This window comes from Myxocyprinus asiaticus, chromosome 19, assembly GCF_019703515.2.
Source record: "Myxocyprinus asiaticus isolate MX2 ecotype Aquarium Trade chromosome 19, UBuf_Myxa_2, whole genome shotgun sequence".
NCBI classification, from domain to species: Eukaryota; Metazoa; Chordata; class Actinopteri; order Cypriniformes; family Catostomidae; genus Myxocyprinus; species Myxocyprinus asiaticus.
In genome coordinates this window covers 46123788-46138419 of record NC_059362.1, presented here as the reverse complement: position 1 = coordinate 46138419, position 14632 = coordinate 46123788, and the positions used below count along the sequence as shown (strand labels likewise).

Here is a 14632-nt window from a genome sequence, read left to right as displayed (position 1 = left end):
ATTTTCCACAAATTTCAATGTAAAACTTTCTTGAAACTATTTTTATTGAAAGTAAAACGAACATTTTCCACAAAAATTTCGCATAAATTTTCCACAAATCTCAGTGTAAAATGTTCATAGAACTATTTTCATAAAACGTCAAATGAATTTTTTTACACAGAAATTTTGCATAAATTGTCCACATACTTCGGTTAAATCGTTCATTAAAGTAAATTTCGGTGGAAAACATTAATAAAACTATTTGCATAAAACTTAAAACGAACATTTAACTCCGAAATATTATGTAAATTGTCCACATATTTTGGTCTAAAATGTTCGTAAAACTATTTTCATAAAATGTAAAAATGAAAATTTTACACAGAAAGTTTGTGTAAATTGTCCACAAATTTTGGTGTAAATCGTTCATATAACTACTTTCATAAAACAGAAAACGAACGTTTTATAGAGAAATTTTGCACAAATTGTTCCGGTGTGAAATGCTCGTAAAACGTTTTACATAAAATGTTAAATTAACTTTTTACACAGAAATTTAGTGTAAACTGTCCACAAATTTCAATGTTATCGTTCATAAAACTAAATTTTGGTGTAAAACTATTTTCATAGAACATAAAACAAATTCTTTACGCAAATTTTGCATAAATTATCAAAAAATGTCAGTGTAAAACATTAATAAAACTATTGGCATTAAACTTAAAAATGAACATTTTACACTGAAATTTCGTATAAAATTTCCACAAATTTCAATGTAAAACTTTCTTGAATCTATTTTCATTGAAAATAAAACGAACATTTTCCACAAAAATTTCGCATAAATTTCCCCAAATCTCAGTGTAAAATGTTCATAAAACTATTTTCATAAAAATAAATTTTGCGTAAATTGTCCACATATTTCGGTCAAATTGTTCATTAAAGTAAATTTCAGTGGAAAACATTCATAAAGCTATTTGCATAAAACTTAAAACGAACGTTTAACTCCGAAATATTTTGTAAATTGTCCACATATTTTGGTGTAAAACATTCATAAAACTATTTTCATAAAACGTAAAAATGAAAATTTTAGACAGAAATTTTTTGTAAATTGTCCACAAATTTTGGTGTAAATTGTTCATAAATCAAAATTTTGGTGTAAAATATTCAGAAATCTATTTGCATAAAACATAAAACGAACGTTTTATCGAGAAATTTTGCACAAATTGTCCACATATTGTTCCGATGTGAAATGCTCGTAGAACTTTTTACAAAAAATGTTAAATTACCTTTTTACACAGAACTTTTGTGTAAACTGTCCACAAATTTCAATGTAAATAGTTCGTAAAACTAAATTTTGGTGTAAAACTATTTTCATAAAATATTAAACAAATTATTTACCCAAATTATCCTCAACTTTCAGTGTAAACATTAAGAAAACTAAATTTCAATGTAAAATATTCATAAAACTATTTGCATTAAAAAACAGAAAACAGAAATATTACATAATTTGTCCATACATTTCGGTGTAAAATGTTTGCTAAACTATTTTCATAAAACTTAAACATTTTACACAGAAATGACAACTTTTACTGCAAAACGTTCGTAAAACTATTTGAATAAAACGTAAAAGCATTATGCAATAATTTGCGCATGATGTAAACTGTCCACAAATTACAGCTGAAAACCTTCAGAAAACTATTTTCATAAAGTGTTAAACAAATGTTTTACAGATATTTAGCGTTAACTGCCAACAAACTTTTGTAAAACTACTTTCATTAAACGTAAAAAAACGTTTTATATAGAAATTCGGCATAAATTTCCACAAAATTCTGTGTAAAACCTTTATAAAACTATTTTATTAAACATAAAACAAACCTTTTACACAGAAATGACACGTTAATTGTTCACACATTTCGGTGCAAAACGTTCATAAAACTATTTTCATAAAACGTAAAAACATGATGCAATAATTTGCGCATGATGTAAATTTTCCACAAATTTCGGCTTAAAACCTTCAGAAAACTTTTTCATAAAGTGTCAAACGAATGTTTTACAGATATTTAGCATTAACTGTCAACGAATTTCTGTGTAAAACGTTTGTAAAACTATTTTCATTAAACGTAAAACAAACGTTTTACACAGAAATTTGGCATCAATTTCCAGAAACTTCTGTGTAAAACCTTTATAAAACTATTTTCATAAAACTTAAACATTTTACACAGAAATGACAAATTTTACTGCAAAACGTTCGTAAAACTATTTGAATAAAACGTAAAAGCATTATGCAATATTTTGCGCATGATGTAAACTGTCCACAAATTACAGCTGAAAACCTTCAGAAAACTATTTTCATAAAGTGTTAAACGAATGTTTTACAGACATTTAGCGTTAACTGCCAACAAACTTTTGTAAAACTACTTTCATTAAACGTAAAAAAACGTTTTATATAGAAATTCGGCATAAATTTCCACAAAATTCTGTGTAAAACCTTTATAAAACTATTTTATTAAACGTAAAACAAACCTTTTACACAGAAATTACACGTTAATTGTTCACACATTTCGGTGCAAAATGTTCGTAAAACTATTTGAATAAAACGTAAAAGCATTATGCAATAATTTGCGCATGATGTAAACTGTCCACAAATTACAGCTGAAAACCTTCAGAAAACTTTTTTCATAAAGTGTCAAACGAATGTTTTACAGATATTTAGCATTAACTGTCAACGAATTTCTGTGTTAAACGTTTGTAAAACTATTTTCATTAAACGTAAAACAAACGTTTTACACAGAAATTTGGCATCAATTTCCAGAAACTTCTGTGTAAAACCTTTATAAAACTATTTTCATAAAACTTAAACATTTTACACAGAAATGACAAATTTTACTGCAAAACGTTCGTAAAACTATTTGAATAAAACGTAAAAGCATTATGCAATAATTTGCGCATGATGTAAACTGTCCACAAATTACAGCTGAAAACCTTCAGAAAACTATTTTCATAAAGTGTTAAACGAATGTTTTACAGATATTTAGCGTTAACTGCCAACAAACTTTTGTAAAACTACTTTCATTAAACGTAAAAAAACGTTTTATATAGAAATTCGGCATAAATTTCCACAAAATTCTGTGTAAAACCTTTCTAAAACTATTTTATTAAACGTAAAACAAACCTTTTACACAGAAATGACAAATTTTACTGCAAAACGTTCGTAAAACTATTTGAATAAAACGTAAAAGCATTATGCAATAATTTGCGCATGATGTAAACTGTCCACAAATTACAGCTGAAAACCTTCAGAAAACTATTTTCATAAAGTGTCAAACGAATGTTTTACAGATATTTAGCGTTAACTGCCAACAAACTTTTGTAAAACTACTTTCATTAAACGTAAAAAAACGTTTTATATAGAAATTCGGCATAAATTTCCACAAAATTCTGTGTAAAACCTTTATAAAACTATTTTATTAAACGTAAAACAAACCTTTTACACAGAAATTACACGTTAATTGTTCACACATTTCGGTGCAAAACGTTCGTAAAACTATTTGAATAAAACGTAAAAGCATTATGCAATAATTTGCGCATGATGTAAACTGTCCACAAATTACAGCTGAAAACCTTCAGAAAACTTTTTTCATAAAGTGTCAAACGAATGTTTTACAGATATTTAGCATTAACTGTCAACGAATTTCTGTGTTAAACGTTTGTAAAACTATTTTCATTAAACGTAAAACAAACGTTTTACACAGAAATTTGGCATAAATTTCCAGAAACTTCTGTGTTAAACCTTTATAAAACTATTTTCATAAAACTTAAACATTTTACACAGAAATGACAAATTTTATTGCAAAACGTTCGTAAAACTATTTGAATAAAACGTAAAAGCATTATGCAATAATTTGCGCATGATGTAAACTGTCCACAAATTACAGCTGAAAACCTTCAGAAAACTATTTTCATAAAGTGTTAAACAAATGTTTTACAGATATTTAGCGTTAACTGCCAACAAACTTTTGTAAAACTACTTTCATTAAACGTAAAAAAACGTTTTATATAGAAATTCGGCATAAATTTCCACAAAATTCTGTGTAAAACCTTTATAAAACTATTTTATTAAACATAAAACAAACCTTATACACAGAAATGACACGTTAATTGTTCACACATTTCGGTGCAAAACGTTCATAAAACTATTTTCATAAAACGTAAAAACATGATGCAATAATTTGCGCATGATGTAAATTTTCCACAAATTTCGGCTTAAAACCTTCAGAAAACTTTTTTCATAAAGTGTCAAACGAATGTTTTACAGATATTTAGCATTAACTGTCAACGAATTTCTGTGTAAAACGTTTGTAAAACTATTTTCATTAAACGTAAAACAAACGTTTTACACAGAAATTTGGCATCAATTTCCAGAAACTTCTGTGTAAAACCTTTATAAAACTATTTTCATAAAACTTAAACATTTTACACAGAAATGACAAATTTTACTGCAAAACGTTCGTAAAACTATTTGAATAAAACGTAAAAGCATTATGCAATAATTTGCGCATGATGTAAACTGTCCACAAATTACAGCTGAAAACCTTCAGAAAACTTTTTTCATAAAGTGTCAAACGAATGTTTTACAGATATTTAGCATTAACTGTCAACGAATTTCTGTGTTAAACGTTTGTAAAACTATTTTCATTAAACGTAAAACAAACGTTTTACACAGAAATTTGGCATAAATTTCCAGAAACTTCTGTGTTAAACCTTTATAAAACTATTTTCATAAAACTTAAACATTTTACACAGAAATGACAAATTTTACTGCAAAACGTTCGTAAAACTATTTGAATAAAACGTAAAAGCATTATGCAATAATTTGCGCATGATGTAACTGTCCACAAATTACAGCTGAAAACCTTCAGAAAACTATTTTCATAAAGTGTTAAACAAATGTTTTACAGATATTTAGCGTTAACTGCCAACAAACTTTTGTAAAACTACTTTCATTAAACGTAAAAAAACGTTTTATATAGAAATTCGGCATAAATTTCCACAAAATTCTGTGTAAAACCTTTATAAAACTATTTTATTAAACATAAAACAAACCTTATACACAGAAATGACACGTTAATTGTTCACACATTTCGGTGCAAAACGTTCATAAAACTATTTTCATAAAACGTAAAAACATGATGCAATAATTTGCGCATGATGTAAATTTTCCACAAATTTCGGCTTAAAACCTTCAGAAAACTTTTTTCATAAAGTGTCAAACGAATGTTTTACAGATATTTAGCATTAACTGTCAACGAATTTCTGTGTAAAACGTTTGTAAAACTATTTTCATTAAACGTAAAACAAACGTTTTACACAGAAATTTGGCATCAATTTCCAGAAACTTCTGTGTAAAACCTTTATAAAACTATTTTCATAAAACTTAAACATTTTACACAGAAATGACAAATTTTACTGCAAAACGTTCGTAAAACTATTTGAATAAAACGTAAAAGCATTATGCAATAATTTGCGCATGATGTAAACTGTCCACAAATTACAGCTGAAAACCTTCAGAAAACTATTTTCATAAAGTGTTAAACGAATGTTTTACAGATATTTAGCGTTAACTGCCAACAAACTTTTGTAAAACTACTTTCATTAAACGTAAAAAAACGTTTTATATAGAAATTCGGCATAAATTTCCACAAAATTCTGTGTAAAACCTTTCTAAAACTATTTTATTAAACGTAAAACAAACCTTTTACACAGAAATGACACGTTAATTGTTCACACATTTCGGTGCAAAACGTTCATAAAACTATTTTCATAAAACGTAAAAACATGATGCAATAATTTGCGCATGATGTAAATTTTCCACAAATTTCGGCTTAAAACCTTCAGAAAACTTTTTTCATAAAGTGTCAAACGAATGTTTTACAGATATTTAGCATTAACTGTCAACGAATTTCTGTGTTAAACGTTTGTAAAACTATTTTCATTAAACGTAAAACAAACGTTTTACACAGAAATTTGGCATCAATTTCCAGAAACTTCTGTGTTAAACCTTTATAAAACTATTTTCATAAAACTTAAACATTTTACACAGAAATGACAAATTTTACTGCAAAACGTTCGTAAAACTATTTGAATAAAACGTAAAAGCATTATGCAATAATTTGCGCATGATGTAAACTGTCCACAAATTACAGCTGAAAACCTTCAGAAAACTATTTTCATAAAGTGTCAAACGAATGTTTTACAGATATTTAGCGTTAACTGCCAACAAACTTTTGTAAAACTACTTTCATTAAACGTAAAAACGTTTTATATAGAAATTCGGCATAAATTTCCACAAAATTCTGTGTAAAACCTTTATAAAACAATTTTATTAAACGTAAAACAAACCTTTTACACAGAAATTACACGTTAATTGTTCACACATTTCGGTGCAAAACGTTCGTAAAACTATTTGAATAAAACGTAAAAGCATTATGCAATAATTTGCGCATGATGTAAACTGTCCACAAATTACAGCTGAAAACCTTCAGAAAACTTTTTTCATAAAGTGTCAAACGAATGTTTTACAGATATTTAGCATTAACTGTCAACGAATTTCTGTGTTAAACGTTTGTAAAACTATTTTCATTAAACGTAAAACAAACGTTTTACACAGAAATTTGGCATAAATTTCCAGAAACTTCTGTGTTAAACCTTTATAAAACTATTTTCATAAAACTTAAACATTTTACACAGAAATGACAAATTTTACTGCAAAACGTTCGTAAAACTATTTGAATAAAACGTAAAAGCATTATGCAATAATTTGCGCATGATGTAAACTGTCCACAAATTACAGCTGAAAACCTTCAGAAAACTATTTTCATAAAGTGTTAAACAAATGTTTTACAGATATTTAGCGTTAACTGCCAACAAACTTTTGTAAAACTACTTTCATTAAACGTAAAAAAACGTTTTATATAGAAATTCGGCATAAATTTCCACAAAATTCTGTGTAAAACCTTTATAAAACTATTTTATTAAACATAAAACAAACCTTATACACAGAAATGACACGTTAATTGTTCACACATTTCGGTGCAAAACGTTCATAAAACTATTTTCATAAAACGTAAAAACATGATGCAATAATTTGCGCATGATGTAAATTTTCCACAAATTTCGGCTTAAAACCTTCAGAAAACTTTTTTCATAAAGTGTCAAACGAATGTTTTACAGATATTTAGCATTAACTGTCAACGAATTTCTGTGTAAAACGTTTGTAAAACTATTTTCATTAAACGTAAAACAAACGTTTTACACAGAAATTTGGCATCAATTTCCAGAAACTTCTGTGTAAAACCTTTATAAAACTATTTTCATAAAACTTAAACATTTTACACAGAAATGACAAATTTTACTGCAAAACGTTCGTAAAACTATTTGAATAAAACGTAAAAGCATTATGCAATAATTTGCGCATGATGTAAACTGTCCACAAATTACAGCTGAAAACCTTCAGAAAACTATTTTCATAAAGTGTTAAACGAATGTTTTACAGACATTTAGCGTTAACTGCCAACAAACTTTTGTAAAACTACTTTCATTAAACGTAAAAAAACGTTTTATATAGAAATTCGGCATAAATTTCCACAAAATTCTGTGTAAAACCTTTATAAAACTATTTTATTAAACGTAAAACAAACCTTTTACACAGAAATTACACGTTAATTGTTCACACATTTCGGTGCAAAACGTTCGTAAAACTATTTGAATAAAACGTAAAAGCATTATGCAATAATTTGCGCATGATGTAAACTGTCCACAAATTACAGCTGAAAACCTTCAGAAAACTTTTTTCATAAAGTGTCAAACGAATGTTTTACAGATATTTAGCATTAACTGTCAACGAATTTCTGTGTTAAACGTTTGTAAAACTATTTTCATTAAACGTAAAACAAACGTTTTACACAGAAATTTGGCATCAATTTCCAGAAACTTCTGTGTTAAACCTTTATAAAACTATTTTCATAAAACTTAAACATTTTACACAGAAATGACAACTTTTACTGCAAAACGTTCGTAAAACTATTTGAATAAAACGTAAAAGCATTATGCAATAATTTGCGCATGATGTAAACTGTCCACAAATTACAGCTGAAAACCTTCAGAAAACTATTTTCATAAAGTGTTAAACAAATGTTTTACAGATATTTAGCGTTAACTGCCAACAAACTTTTGTAAAACTACTTTCATTAAACGTAAAAAAACGTTTTATATAGAAATTCGGCATAAATTTCCACAAAATTCTGTGTAAAACCTTTATAAAACTATTTTATTAAACATAAAACAAACCTTTTACACAGAAATGACACGTTAATTGTTCACACATTTCGGTGCAAAACGTTCATAAAACTATTTTCATAAAACGTAAAAACATGATGCAATAATTTGCGCATGATGTAAATTTTCCACAAATTTCGGCTTAAAACCTTCAGAAAACTTTTTTCATAAAGTGTCAAACGAATGTTTTACAGATATTTAGCATTAACTGTCAACGAATTTCTGTGTAAAACGTTTGTAAAACTATTTTCATTAAACGTAAAACAAACGTTTTACACAGAAATTTGGCATCAATTTCCAGAAACTTCTGTGTAAAACCTTTATAAAACTATTTTCATAAAACTTAAACATTTTACACAGAAATGACAAATTTTACTGCAAAACGTTCGTAAAACTATTTGAATAAAACGTAAAAGCATTATGCAATATTTTGCGCATGATGTAAACTGTCCACAAATTACAGCTGAAAACCTTCAGAAAACTATTTTCATAAAGTGTTAAACGAATGTTTTACAGACATTTAGCGTTAACTGCCAACAAACTTTTGTAAAACTACTTTCATTAAACGTAAAAAAACGTTTTATATAGAAATTCGGCATAAATTTCCACAAAATTCTGTGTAAAACCTTTATAAAACTATTTTATTAAACGTAAAACAAACCTTTTACACAGAAATTACACGTTAATTGTTCACACATTTCGGTGCAAAATGTTCGTAAAACTATTTGAATAAAACGTAAAAGCATTATGCAATAATTTGCGCATGATGTAAACTGTCCACAAATTACAGCTGAAAACCTTCAGAAAACTTTTTCATAAAGTGTCAAACGAATGTTTTACAGATATTTAGCATTAACTGTCAACGAATTTCTGTGTTAAACGTTTGTAAAACTATTTTCATTAAACGTAAAACAAACGTTTTACACAGAAATTTGGCATCAATTTCCAGAAACTTCTGTGTAAAACCTTTATAAAACTATTTTCATAAAACTTAAACATTTTACACAGAAATGACAAATTTTACTGCAAAACGTTCGTAAAACTATTTGAATAAAACGTAAAAGCATTATGCAATAATTTGCGCATGATGTAAACTGTCCACAAATTACAGCTGAAAACCTTCAGAAAACTATTTTCATAAAGTGTTAAACGAATGTTTTACAGATATTTAGCGTTAACTGCCAACAAACTTTTGTAAAACTACTTTCATTAAACGTAAAAAAACGTTTTATATAGAAATTCGGCATAAATTTCCACAAAATTCTGTGTAAAACCTTTCTAAAACTATTTTATTAAACGTAAAACAAACCTTTTACACAGAAATGACAAATTTTACTGCAAAACGTTCGTAAAACTATTTGAATAAAACGTAAAAGCATTATGCAATAATTTGCGCATGATGTAAACTGTCCACAAATTACAGCTGAAAACCTTCAGAAAACTATTTTCATAAAGTGTCAAACGAATGTTTTACAGATATTTAGCGTTAACTGCCAACAAACTTTTGTAAAACTACTTTCATTAAACGTAAAAAAACGTTTCATATAGAAATTCGGCATAAATTTCCACAAAATTCTGTGTAAAACCTTTATAAAACTATTTTATTAAACGTAAAACAAACCTTTTACACAGAAATTACACGTTAATTGTTCACACATTTCGGTGCAAAACGTTCGTAAAACTATTTGAATAAAACGTAAAAGCATTATGCAATAATTTGCGCATGATGTAAACTGTCCACAAATTACAGCTGAAAACCTTCAGAAAACTATTTTCATAAAGTGTCAAACGAATGTTTTACAGATATTTAGCGTTAACTGCCAACAAACTTTTGTAAAACTACTTTCATTAAACGTAAAAAAACGTTTTATATAGAAATTCGGCATAAATTTCCACAAAATTCTGTGTAAAACCTTTATAAAACTATTTTATTAAACGTAAAACAAACCTTTTACACAGAAATTACACGTTACTTGTTCACACATTTCGGTGCAAAACGTTCGTAAAACTATTTGAATAAAACGTAAAAGCATTATGCAATAATTTGCGCATGATGTAAACTGTCCACAAATTACAGCTGAAAACCTTCAGAAAACTTTTTTCATAAAGTGTCAAACGAATGTTTTACAGATATTTAGCATTAACTGTCAACGAATTTCTGTGTTAAACGTTTGTAAAACTATTTTCATTAAACGTAAAACAAACGTTTTACACAGAAATTTGGCATCAATTTCCAGAAACTTCTGTGTAAAACCTTTATAAAACTATTTTCATAAAACTTAAACATTTTACACAGAAATGACAAATTTTACTGCAAAACGTTCGTAAAACTATTTGAATAAAACGTAAAAGCATTATGCAATAATTTGCGCATGATGTAAACTGTCCACAAATTACAGCTGAAAACCTTCAGAAAACTATTTTCATAAAGTGTTAAACAAATGTTTTACAGATATTTAGCGTTAACTGCCAACAAACTTTTGTAAAACTACTTTCATTAAACGTAAAAAAACGTTTTATATAGAAATTCGGCATAAATTTCCACAAAATTCTGTGTAAAACCTTTATAAAACTATTTTATTAAACATAAAACAAACCTTTTACACAGAAATGACACGTTAATTGTTCACACATTTCGGTGCAAAACGTTCATAAAACTATTTTCATAAAACGTAAAAACATGATGCAATAATTTGCGCATGATGTAAATTTTCCACAAATTTCGGCTTAAAACCTTCAGAAAACTTTTTTCATAAAGTGTCAAACGAATGTTTTACAGATATTTAGCATTAACTGTCAACGAATTTCTGTGTAAAATGTTTGTAAAACTATTTTCATTAAACGTAAAACAAACGTTTTACACAGAAATTTGGCATCAATTTCCAGAAACTTCTGTGTAAAACCTTTATAAAACTATTTTCATAAAACTTAAACATTTTACACAGAAATGACAAATTTTACTGCAAAACGTTCGTAAAACTATTTGAATAAAACGTAAAAGCATTATGCAATAATTTGCGCATGATGTAAACTGTCCACAAATTACAGCTGAAAACCTTCAGAAAACTATTTTCATAAAGTGTTAAACGAATGTTTTACAGACATTTAGCGTTAACTGCCAACAAACTTTTGTAAAACTACTTTCATTAAACGTAAAAAAACGTTTTATATAGAAATTCGGCATAAATTTCCACAAAATTCTGTGTAAAACCTTTATAAAACTATTTTATTAAACGTAAAACAAACCTTTTACACAGAAATTACACGTTAATTGTTCACACATTTCGGTGCAAAATGTTCGTAAAACTATTTGAATAAAACGTAAAAGCATTATGCAATAATTTGCGCATGATGTAAACTGTCCACAAATTACAGCTGAAAACCTTCAGAAAACTTTTTCATAAAGTGTCAAACGAATGTTTTACAGATATTTAGCATTAACTGTCAACGAATTTCTGTGTTAAACGTTTGTAAAACTATTTTCATTAAACGTAAAACAAACGTTTTACACAGAAATTTGGCATCAATTTCCAGAAACTTCTGTGTAAAACCTTTATAAAACTATTTTCATAAAACTTAAACATTTTACACAGAAATGACAAATTTTACTGCAAAACGTTCGTAAAACTATTTGAATAAAACGTAAAAGCATTATGCAATAATTTGCGCATGATGTAAACTGTCCACAAATTACAGCTGAAAACCTTCAGAAAACTATTTTCATAAAGTGTTAAACGAATGTTTTACAGATATTTAGCGTTAACTGCCAACAAACTTTTGTAAAACTACTTTCATTAAACGTAAAAAACGTTTTATATAGAAATTCGGCATAAATTTCCACAAAATTCTGTGTAAAACCTTTCTAAAACTATTTTATTAAACGTAAAACAAACCTTTTACACAGAAATGACAAATTTTACTGCAAAACGTTCGTAAAACTATTTGAATAAAACGTAAAAGCATTATGCAATAATTTGCGCATGATGTAAACTGTCCACAAATTACAGCTGAAAACCTTCAGAAAACTATTTTCATAAAGTGTCAAACGAATGTTTTACAGATATTTAGCGTTAACTGCCAACAAACTTTTGTAAAACTACTTTCATTAAACGTAAAAAAACGTTTTATATAGAAATTCGGCATAAATTTCCACAAAATTCTGTGTAAAACCTTTATAAAACTATTTTATTAAACGTAAAACAAACCTTTTACACAGAAATTACACGTTAATTGTTCACACATTTCGGTGCAAAACGTTCGTAAAACTATTTGAATAAAACGTAAAAGCATTATGCAATAATTTGCGCATGATGTAAACTGTCCACAAATTACAGCTGAAAACCTTCAGAAAACGTCATGGTTACTGGTGTAACCTCCGTTCCCTGATGGAGGGAACGAGACGTTGGTGTCGATGTAGTGACACTAGGGGTCACTCTTGGGAGCCCGAGACACCTCTGGTCTTTGATAAAAGGCCAATGAAAATTGGCGAGTGGTATTTGCATGCCACTCCCCCGAACATACGGGTATAAAAGGAGCTGGTATGCAACCACTCATTCAGGTTTTACGCTGAGGAGCCGATATAAGGTCCGGCCATTTCAGCGGGTAGTTCAGCGTTGTGGCAGGAGGGACCAACGTCTCGTTCCCTCCATCAGGGAACGGAGGTTACACCAGTAACCATGACGTTCCCTATCTGTCACTCACTCGACGTTGGTGTCGATGTAGTGACACTAGGGGTCCCTATACAAAACGCCACAAGGCTGAACTGTGTTACGTGAACTGGCGGTGTGTGGTGGGCAGACTTGCTGTGTGCCTCATAGCCAGCACACCAGGTCGACACGTAACCTCCCCCAACACAGTTATGAGTGTCGAACGGCCCTTTTTGGGGACAAGTCGACTACCCAGAGATAGAGACAGGCTTAACCCAGTCATGGCCTCTTTCCCCTTCTCTTTTTCCACTCCCTAAAAAAGAAGGGGGATTATCCGACTGGGCCGCCAGGTCTAGTCGGGGGTGTCCCTCCCAAGGGGAGGACACCGCGGAGACCACACCTCGCCCCAAGAGAGGGGGGATATTTAAGTGGAAGAATACATCACATGGTCTTTCCAACCATGTGGAGAGCCTTCAAGGTAGATCCTACCCAATGGGGGAGGAGTTACTACAACATGGAGACTGAGGGGCTCTGCCCAAGGAAGACGCAGTTTGCCAGTAGGGAAACGAACTAGCGGAAGATATAGATCGCATGGGGTTAGCCTTACAGGGAACCGCCACATGCGGAGCACCTACCCCAGAACCGGGCTCTTAGTTAGCGCGTGTACTGGGCCGGCAGCGAGTCTCTCCGAAAACTCGACTGCCACAGGGCTCGGAGGAAGTCAACCAGGGAACAACCTTTGTGAACACTACTGGGAATTAACAGCGCACGTCTTCAGCTCAAAAGGAGGTGGAAGGCGCTATGTGCAAGCGATACACCCGGCCGGCTATCCCGGGCTTATCCGCTTGTGTTGCGTGCCACTACCTGGGACGAAACCGGTTCCACCCGGAGGTTGTAAAACCTTGCAAAGGTGTTGGGTGTTGCCCAGCCCGCTGCTCTGCAATGTCTGTTAGAGAGGCACCTCTGGCCAGGGCCCAAGAAGCCGCTACACCACGAGTAGAATGGGCTCGTAGCCCTACCGGGGGCGGCATGTTTTGGGCGAGACATGCCATAGTTATGGCGTCAATGAGCCAGTGGGCGATCCTCTGCTTGGAGACAGCACTTCCTTTCCGCTGTGCACCGAAGCAGACAAAGAGCTGCTCAGAGAGTCTAAAGCTCTGCGTGCGATCCAAATAGATGCGCAAAGCGCGCACCGGACACAGCAACGCCAGGGCTGGGTCTGCCTCCTCCTGGGGCAGCGCTTGCAGGTTCACCACCTGGTCTCTAAAAGGAGTGGTGGGAACCTTGGGCACATAGCCCGGTCGGGGGTCTCAGGATCACGTGAGAATAGCCCGGACCGAACTCCAGGCACATTTCGCTGACAGAGAACGCTTGCAGGTCACCTACCCTCTTGATGGAAGTGAGCGCAGTCAGGAGGGCAGTCTTCAAGGAGAGTGCCTTAAGCCCGGCTGACTGCAAAACTCAAAGGGGGCTCTCTGTAGACCCTGAAAAACTACAGAGGTCCGATGAGGGAACAAGGCGTGGCCTGGAGGGATTCAGCCTCCTGGCGCCTCTTAGGAACCTGATGATCAGATCATGCTTCCCTAAGGACTCACCGTCGACTGCGTCATGGCGTGCTGCTATGGCAGCAACGTACACCTTCAAGGTGGAAGGGGACAGCCTCCCTTCCAACCTCTCTTGCA

The 14632-nt window shown here is 31.0% G+C and overlaps 1 protein-coding gene across 8 annotated transcripts in view; it reads right to left on the bottom strand.

Moving 5' to 3' along the window:
- LOC127409657 (phosphatase and actin regulator 1-like) overlaps window positions 1-14632 on the bottom strand; it is a 66876-nt gene that overhangs the window by 5475 nt on the left and 46769 nt on the right. The gene's annotated exons all lie outside the window — the stretch shown is intronic.